At 44.8% G+C, this 8,366-nt stretch overlaps 1 protein-coding gene across 2 annotated transcripts in view; it reads left to right on the forward strand.

Annotated features, from left to right (window-relative positions):
- Positions 1-450, forward strand: part of cdk15 (cyclin-dependent kinase 15) — a 29,146-nt gene extending 28,696 nt beyond the window's left edge. For both annotated transcript variants that reach the window (XR_012990935.1, XM_076303410.1), the window contains one exon: positions 1-450. This exon is cut by the window's left edge. The gene's annotated coding sequence lies outside the window, so the exon portion shown is untranslated.
- Positions 451-8,366: the final 7,916 nt, after the last annotated feature.

The raw sequence follows: 8,366 nt of genomic DNA on the forward strand, positions 1-8,366 counted from the left end.
TGTTACATTTTAGTAAAGGGATTCTTTAATATAAAAACATTGCCATGATGAGAGTCCTTTTGACATGTTCAGTGTACACTAAGCCTTCAAATAGTCCTCCTGCAGAAAGAAGAAGGAATTGTGTCTGTGGACTCTAAGTAAGCTAAGCTGCTGGTCAATATAGTACATTATGTAGATAATCATAGAGACTATGAAAAAGGATTGAGACGTGAGTAAGACTGTGTGAAGATCGAGATAGACTTTGCACTGACAGGTTGAGTGGGGTGAGATGTTGTGTGATCTGACGCTGTGGAGGGGTGGATCTGGGTGATGATGGGGAGAGAGGGGGGTGGCATGGCAGAGGTGGTGTTGAGTAGAACACTGTACGTGTCTATGCTCCGCTGAGTCAGGCTGTCCATGATGATGATGATGTCATTTCCAGGTGTGCCACCTGGAATGAAATGGAATTGTGTGTGTAATGTGTGTGTGTGTGTGTGTGTGTGTGTGTGTGTGTGTGTGTGTGTGTGTGTGTGTATATGTGTGTGTGTGTGTGTGTGTGTGTGTGTGTGTGTGTAATAAGTGTGTACACACAAGGAGCAAGCAAGTGAGAGAGATGCAGAGATGTGACTAAATGAGACTGTTTATTACTATTGTTTAATAAATGTTGCAAGATGGGATCAATACTGACTCTGATGTAATATTTGTTTTGCTATGGTACCTAGTGTTGAGTGTGTGTGCACATGTGTGTCGCTGTGTTTGTGTGTGTGTGAATGTGTGTGTGTGTGTGTGTGTGTTAGCGTGCGTGTGTTCAGGTGTGTGTGTGTGTGTGTGTGTGTGTGTATGAATAGAAAACGAGAGACAGAGAGAAAGAAAGAACATGCCTGTGATTTTGTAATGGATATTCCCTCCATTTTTCCATACATCCGGTCCCATCCTCCGCCCTCCTCTGTCTCTTCCTCTCCCCCTCTCTCCCTCTCCCCCTTTCTCCCTCTCTCCCTCTCTCCCTCTCCCCCTTGCTCGTACACAATTCCCAAATATAGTCATCATATGTATTCCTCTACATAGGCCTGCTACTGCCTTAAGGGCATCACTAACAGTGCTATTCTCCAACATATACAACTCAACACACTGGCCTTATCAGCGGCCATCTCCTCGTAGACGCACACACAGAGACAAGCCAGAGGGAGGAGGGGGAGAGAGGGACGTACACGCACAGAGAAGATAGGAGTTGGCAAAACCCGAGAAGCAGAAAGGGAAGGGGGGAGATAGATGGAGAGAGAGAGAGAGACAGAAATGAGGTTGGCAAAGCCAAGGGGGAGATAAAGGGCCAGAAAATGATAAATGGAGAAAGAGAGAGAGAGAGAGAGAGAGAGAGAGAGAGAGAGAGAGAGAGAGAGATTTAAAAGACTAAGGGCCCTATCTTGCCAATCTGAAACACTTGGTCAAAGACATTTGGGGCGTATCCAGTCTACATTCGCCATAATTTTGTGTTTAGACGTCAAGCGCATTGTTCAAAAGGGTTGTTGTTCTGTTTCTTAATGAGTCATGGGTGTGTTTTGGGCGTAACATCCTTTAAATCAATGAGAGTGACATATGTCATTCCCTTTAACAGCAAGCAGCGCAACATCAAATAGCGCATCGGTATGTTGACAGTCAGCAGCAGCGCATTCAAAGGAATTTGCTTGCACGCCAGACCTTTTATGGAACACAGGGATTCCACTAAACCTTGCTTTACTAAAACCTGTTTGTGAGTATAGCCTACATGCATCTGCAATCGACTATTATTTATACTCATAGGCAAAGTGTGTAAGATAGGGCCCGAAGACGGAAGTGATTTGAGATATACTGTTTTTGGGAAATAGAACCAGAGACTTCTAAAAGAGGGGCGATGCAGGGACAGAGAATCGAAGAGGAGAAAAAGAAGGAGGGGGCGGGGGCGGTTAAGTGAACATATGGAACACACAGGCCTTATCACAGATCAGCTCCACCCAGGCACATACAGAGAGGCAAGCCAGGGGGAGGGGAGACGGATGGAGTTGGACAGAGAGAAATGGAGAAAGATAGAAACAGAGAGAGAGAAAAAAACAGCGAGAGAAATGGAAAGAGAGAAATGAAGCTGCCAAAGCTAAAGGGGAAAGAGAACAGAAAAGGGAGAGAGAGAGAGACCTGATTGGAGATGGAGGAAAAAGAGAGGAAGAGACTTTTGAGTTTTAAAAGAGGAGAGAAGAATGGACAGGGAAATGGAAAAGAGAGAGAGAAAAAATAAGGGAGGAATAGATGGGAAATAAGGAGAAAGAATGAGAAAAGCCTCAGATAGAAAGACAGGAAAATGGAGGGAGTAAGAGAGGAGGAGGTCGAAGATAGAAAGAGATAGAGAACAGAGACTTTTAAAAGAAGGAAGAGGAGAGAGAAATGAGAAAGAGTGAGAGAAAAGTTGGGGGGGGGAGGTCTAGTACCGGTAAATTACATAAAGTCGTGGAATGAGAGGATCACATGCAGATGGAAAAAAGGTCAGACTTCCTGCTCCACACTGAGATCACCATACAAAAGCAGTGTCCATGGATAGAATCATACGTACAGTACACACACACACACACACACACTCACAATCCCTCACACACTCTCACACACACAAACTAATGCATATAGACTTATACTCACATACACAATGACAGTCATGCATATAGATATATTTATGCACACATGCACAGTTCACACACACACACACACATGCATGCATGCAGTACGCATACAAAATATGTACGTCGTCCCTCTCTCTCAAATACACACACACACTCAGAGTAGTTTTTCTTTACACTGCCCCACTGGAGTTCTGTGGTCCCACTGATGTTCAAGATGCTGCCTGCAGCTGTCATTCCTTCCCCCACCACCGGGGGGTAGTCCAGGTAGTGGGAGTTCACTGCTGGCATGTTAGTGAGCTCATAGGCTCCCCTCCCCCTCTACACCAGAACAGTAAAAACCAAGCCCACATGGAGGCCTCCTTATGCATACCAGAAGTGTGTGTGTGTGTGTGTGTGTGTGTGTTATTCCTCTGGAAGAAAATCTGTGTGTGTGCGAGTGCGATGGTGGCAGTGGTGTAAATGGGGGTCCACAAGGGTTAAACCCTCATCCATCAGTCAAAGGTGTTTCACATACACCCCCCCCGACACACACACACACACATACACACAACACACACACACACACACACTCACCACATGGTCACCTGACACCTGGCGTGTCATTGCTAACACCACAGGGGGGCTGACAGTTCCATGGCCATCCATGCATTTGCCTCCTCACATTCCTCTTATATAACACTATGAGAGGCATATGAAACCTCAATCCAACTGAGTCGTGCAAGTACACCCACAGCACTATTAAACACACACACACACACACACACACACACACACACACACACACACACACACACACACATACACACACACACACAAACACACACCAGAGAGACACTCAGTCTTATCCAATCTTGTGTCTTCTGGTTGTGTTTTCAGGGTGTTAAGTGCTTTTGTCACGTGAGGTATCTTAATTGCGTTGTAGGCAGTTTGGGTTTGCGTCGGGGCAGTTTGGGTTTGCGTCGGGGCACTTTGGGTTTGCGTCGTGTGTATTGGGCCCTGTAATGAAGTTGTCACCTGTTGGTTACTGCCAGCCGGTCCACGCAGTCCAGCACCAACAGCCCCAGTTTGTGAAAAGTAACACCCAAACAGAAATCCTTTGAAGGGAACAACACCCTAAACACACACATGCATGCTTACACACACACACACATACACACACACACACACACACACACACACACACACACACACACAAATAAAGAAAAAAAACAGTAGTAAATGTCCTTACTGCGTGAACCGTGATGGAAGCAAATGACCGTGTGTGTGTGTGTGTGTGTGTGTGTGTGTGTGTGTGTGTGTGTGTGTGTGTGTGTGTGTGTGTGTGTGTGTGTGTGTGTGTGTGTGTGTGTGTGTGTCTGTGTGTGTGATTGTGTAAAGTATAATATATCTGTAGATTGTATATTGTTGCGTTGTTGGATGTTGGAGCGATGCACAGTTTTGGACGTGTACACAGTATCTATCTGTATATCTGTGATTATGGATATACGCCTGTGTGCATAAACATGGTTATGGGTCTTTGCGTGTGCCTTTGAGTATGTGTATGTGTATGAGTGTGCATGTACACTGTGTGTGTGTGTATGTGTATGTGTGTGTTGTGTGTGTGTGTGTGTGTGTGTGTGTGTGTGTGAGAGAGAGAGAGAGATATGAACTGGAGCCTTTAGAGGAATTCCAGGAGGCCAAGGACTTGGCTGGAGTCCACGGGTCGGTTCTGAGAAGAGGGGAACAAGGTATGAGCTTTGGCGATATGGAGGACAGGAGGAAGGGATGAGAAGATGAGAGAAGGAGGGCAGGAGACTGGTGAGGGCTGTGACGACACAAAACACACAACCTCACACACACACACTTTAGCTTTACAACTACCATACCATCACCGTACAATTAGGACTTAGGGAAAATGTTACAACACAGAAATTAGACAAATCAAATAAGCACCTCAGCTCAACAAGTCAAGTCAAGCGCCTTTTTTACACAGAGGTCATTCAATGTGCTTTACAACAAAACATTATAACATCATAATATAATCAAGCAATATCACAACACACTACAGAGAGACTCTCAAGTAAGATATCCAAACACACCACAACAAAATAGTAGGATAACATCACACTGCACTTACACAAATCCATCTTTCCATCTCTTGCCTAAAACAAACACGCCCACACTGGAGATACAAAATAAAACAAAAGTTGAGTTTCAAAACTTTACTCAACTACATAGATACATACAACAGTAGCAGTAGGATATTAGATCACAACTGCTGTACATAATATCATAGAACAAGTACATAATGCAATGCACATTACAGCTTAAGAACGACACAACCTCATGCCATGACATTACAAGCCCCTAACACTGGTTTATTGCACTACCATGACAATTACATTGCATGAGATCCAAACTAAACTGAACTGATCTGACCATCACTGTGAAGCACCTTGTATTACAACCTTGTATATGAAAGGTACTCTACAAATCAAGTTTGATTGATTGATTGATTGATTGATTGATAATACAACTGTACAACTATCAAATCACAACACACAACTGTAAGATCACAACACAGCTGTACAATTAAAATCACCACACAACAACTACAACCACAACCTCACAGTCACAACAATATCACACAGCTAATTAAACACAGAGAAAGACTACCCAACTTCAGGAAAGGCTGGAAAAAAACAGATAAGTAAGAGAAGAGAATAGTTAGGAGAGAGGGGGCTATTCTTTAATAAGCTCCCGAGTAACCAGACATGCTAACCATCCCTGCATGCTCTCAGAATAGGATGTTATGGTCCAGAGTTTAGTTTAGAGTAGAGTTTAGTATATGTAAATGTAAATCAGGTTTCTTGGCCAAGTATACTTGCGTATACAAGGAATTTGGTCTTTGCATTTATCCCATCCGTGAATTAGTGAACACACAGAGCACACAGTAAACACACAGTGAGGTGAAGCACACACTAACCCGGAGCAGTGAGCTGCCCCGCTACAGCGGCGCTTGGGGAGCAGTGAGGGGTTAGGTGCCTTGCTCAAGGGCACTTCAGCCGTTCCTACTGTTCGTGGATCGAACTGGCAACCCTCCGGTTACAAGCCCAAAGCCCTAACCAGTAGGCCACGACAGCTATATATTAAAGTGTATCTATTAAATTAAGTTATATTTGGATAAAAGTGCTTGTGTAACAGGGAACAGCAAGCCTGGTAACAGCAAACCTGGATAGTCCAACCACAGAGACTGTTGAGATTCAAGTTCAGTATGTCAAATTGTTGTTGATCAATTACTGAACATCGCTTTACCCAAACCTAACCCCTAACCTTAACCATAACATATACTTAACAGATATATATCAACAGATGTGTGTTGATAATCTGAGCATCTGTAGGTAGTCTAAAGGGATCATCCAAGTAAATTGGGACCCAGACCAGTTTTCTCAAAGCATACCACTCAAAGTCAACAACCCTCATCAGTTCTGTTACCAAAATGTCTTCATTGAGGGTGGACCCATGGGGGCTTCACATAAGCCAACATTAATCCATTTTCTTTTGTCCTCTGCCTTCCTTCCTCTGCTGAGCTGCAATGGCATGACGGAATAACAGAAGGTGTAAATGAGGTGTGTGTGTGTGTGGGGGGGGGGGGGGTTGCAGAAAGAAAGAAAGAAATAAAGAGAGAGAATGACATGGAGGCAAAAAAGAAAAAGAAAAACAGTTCTCCCTTCATTTAAATCCCATTAAACACATTATCCTGGAGAAGAGCCATTCTCCCCGCTGGGGCCCCCTGGCTGGGGCAAACTCCTCCACCCGCTCTTTAAAACCATCCCTCCATCATTAGCATGTCAACTATAGGGCCTGCATTCACATGGAGATTCCCATAGGCCCGTGATAGGCAGATGCATTTAAGGAGTCGGGAGAGACTTCTATTGTCCCTAGAATTTACCTAACTGGAGGAAAAAAGGAGAGTTTTTTTGAGGGGGAGGAGTGGAGAGTGGAGAGTGGGGTGAGGGGAGGGAGGGTGGTGAAGTTGAATTGAGGGTGGGGGAAGGGTGGTGGACCTCGAGGGACAAAAAGCCAGGAAGGAAAACAAAGCACCTGTTTGAAAAGGTCCTCAAAAGTGGGAAGACTCTTGATACTGTTGTGGAACTTTTTTTTCAGCAGGATGCGTGCTACCCCCACCTACTGTTTCTGGGGTAGGGGGGGGGTGTAATGGAGGACGAGAGAGGAGAAGAGGCGCTGTCACTCAAAAAAGCACTCATTCCTGACATTTTTTGGGTTTTGGCTGTGGTTGTCCATCAAAAACTGTCCCGTTGCAGCTTTGGACAGCCTCTTTTGTCTCTGCCTGATTTTGGGCACTGTGTGTGGGGAGAGTGAGAAATCTAGCCCCTGGTGTGACAAGGCCTACAACAAGGCCTACAGCAGCCAAAGGTGCATGGGTCCCAGCTGTCCACGGCATCTGTTGCGAAAACCAAGAATAAACACAAGTTTAGCAAACATAGTGCTGTTGGGACCACACACACGCATACACACACACACACACACACACATACACACACACACACACACACACACACATAAACACACACACACACACACACACACACACACACACACCTAAACACACACTTACACAGCATCACACACACATTCACACACACACATACACACACACACACACACACACACAAACAAAAACATCCATCAACACAGCAATATATCAGCCATCTCATGTTCCAGCTAAGTTGGCATACGTTATTTCTTTTGCATGACAGCGTGACGTGCAGTCATGGGGAATGTGCGCCGTGTCTGCCAACACCCTAAGCCCTGGGCCCGAGCCTGAGGCCTGAGGCTGAACCCCCGTGAGTAATGAGCTGGGAGACTGAGAAAGGGTAGAGTCATGCCAACAAACAACCACACAAACGCCCCAATACACACACACACACACACACATACACAGACCCTGACATACACAAACACCAAAATGTATGAGGATGATACTGGACGTTAACCAATGGGATTCAGACACCGATCTGAACCAATCTTCAATCACCTATATCAGTTTTTTTCCCCCGCAGGCCACTGCCTATGAGCACCACTGTCCAGTAGTGCTGGGATTGCAGCAGACAGAGGAAAGGTGCACAGGAGTGTTTGCGTCCATGTGTGCGTTAACAGTACAGAGTTTAGGGAGCCATCACAGCAGTGGGGGCAGTAGGTTGGCGAGTAGAGAGCCACCTTGCCCAGCTGCATGGAGTTGGGCATCAACAGTAATATGCCGCCATACTTACTGTTGGTTTGGAAACTTATGCTGCCTTTAGAAAGGCTACATCAATGCCAGGGAACTGTACGCATCCCATGCATTCTGCTGCAGATCAAAGTCAAAGTCAAAGTCAGCTTTATTGTCAATTTCTTCACATGTTCCAGACATACAAAGAGATCGAAATTACGTTTCTCACTATCCCACGGTGGAGACAAGACATATTTTAACAATTTTAAGTCCACAGACAAACATAACATTCAAGTAAACAAAAAAGTAAGTAAATAAGTAAATAAGAGGGCACATATAATGAAAAAATAAGAGCAGCAAAATTTGGTTGAAATTGTGCATAGACAGTCAATAAAATAAAATACTAGTGCAAAGTCAGGCCAATAAGAGGCTGAGGTAGTTCTGTTTGACCTAAGTAAGAAATAAAGTGGCATAGTGGTGCAAGTTATGTAAGAGCAGCAGAAGTGTTGTGTTTCCAGGACAACAACAACAAG

The sequence above is a fragment of the Alosa pseudoharengus genome, unplaced genomic scaffold (genome assembly GCF_046254945.1).
Source record: "Alosa pseudoharengus isolate Yale_2024_CS ecotype anadromous, Long Island Sound unplaced genomic scaffold, YU_APseudo_1.1 YU_APseudo_1.1_scf_24, whole genome shotgun sequence".
NCBI classification, from domain to species: domain Eukaryota; kingdom Metazoa; phylum Chordata; class Actinopteri; order Clupeiformes; family Clupeidae; genus Alosa; species Alosa pseudoharengus.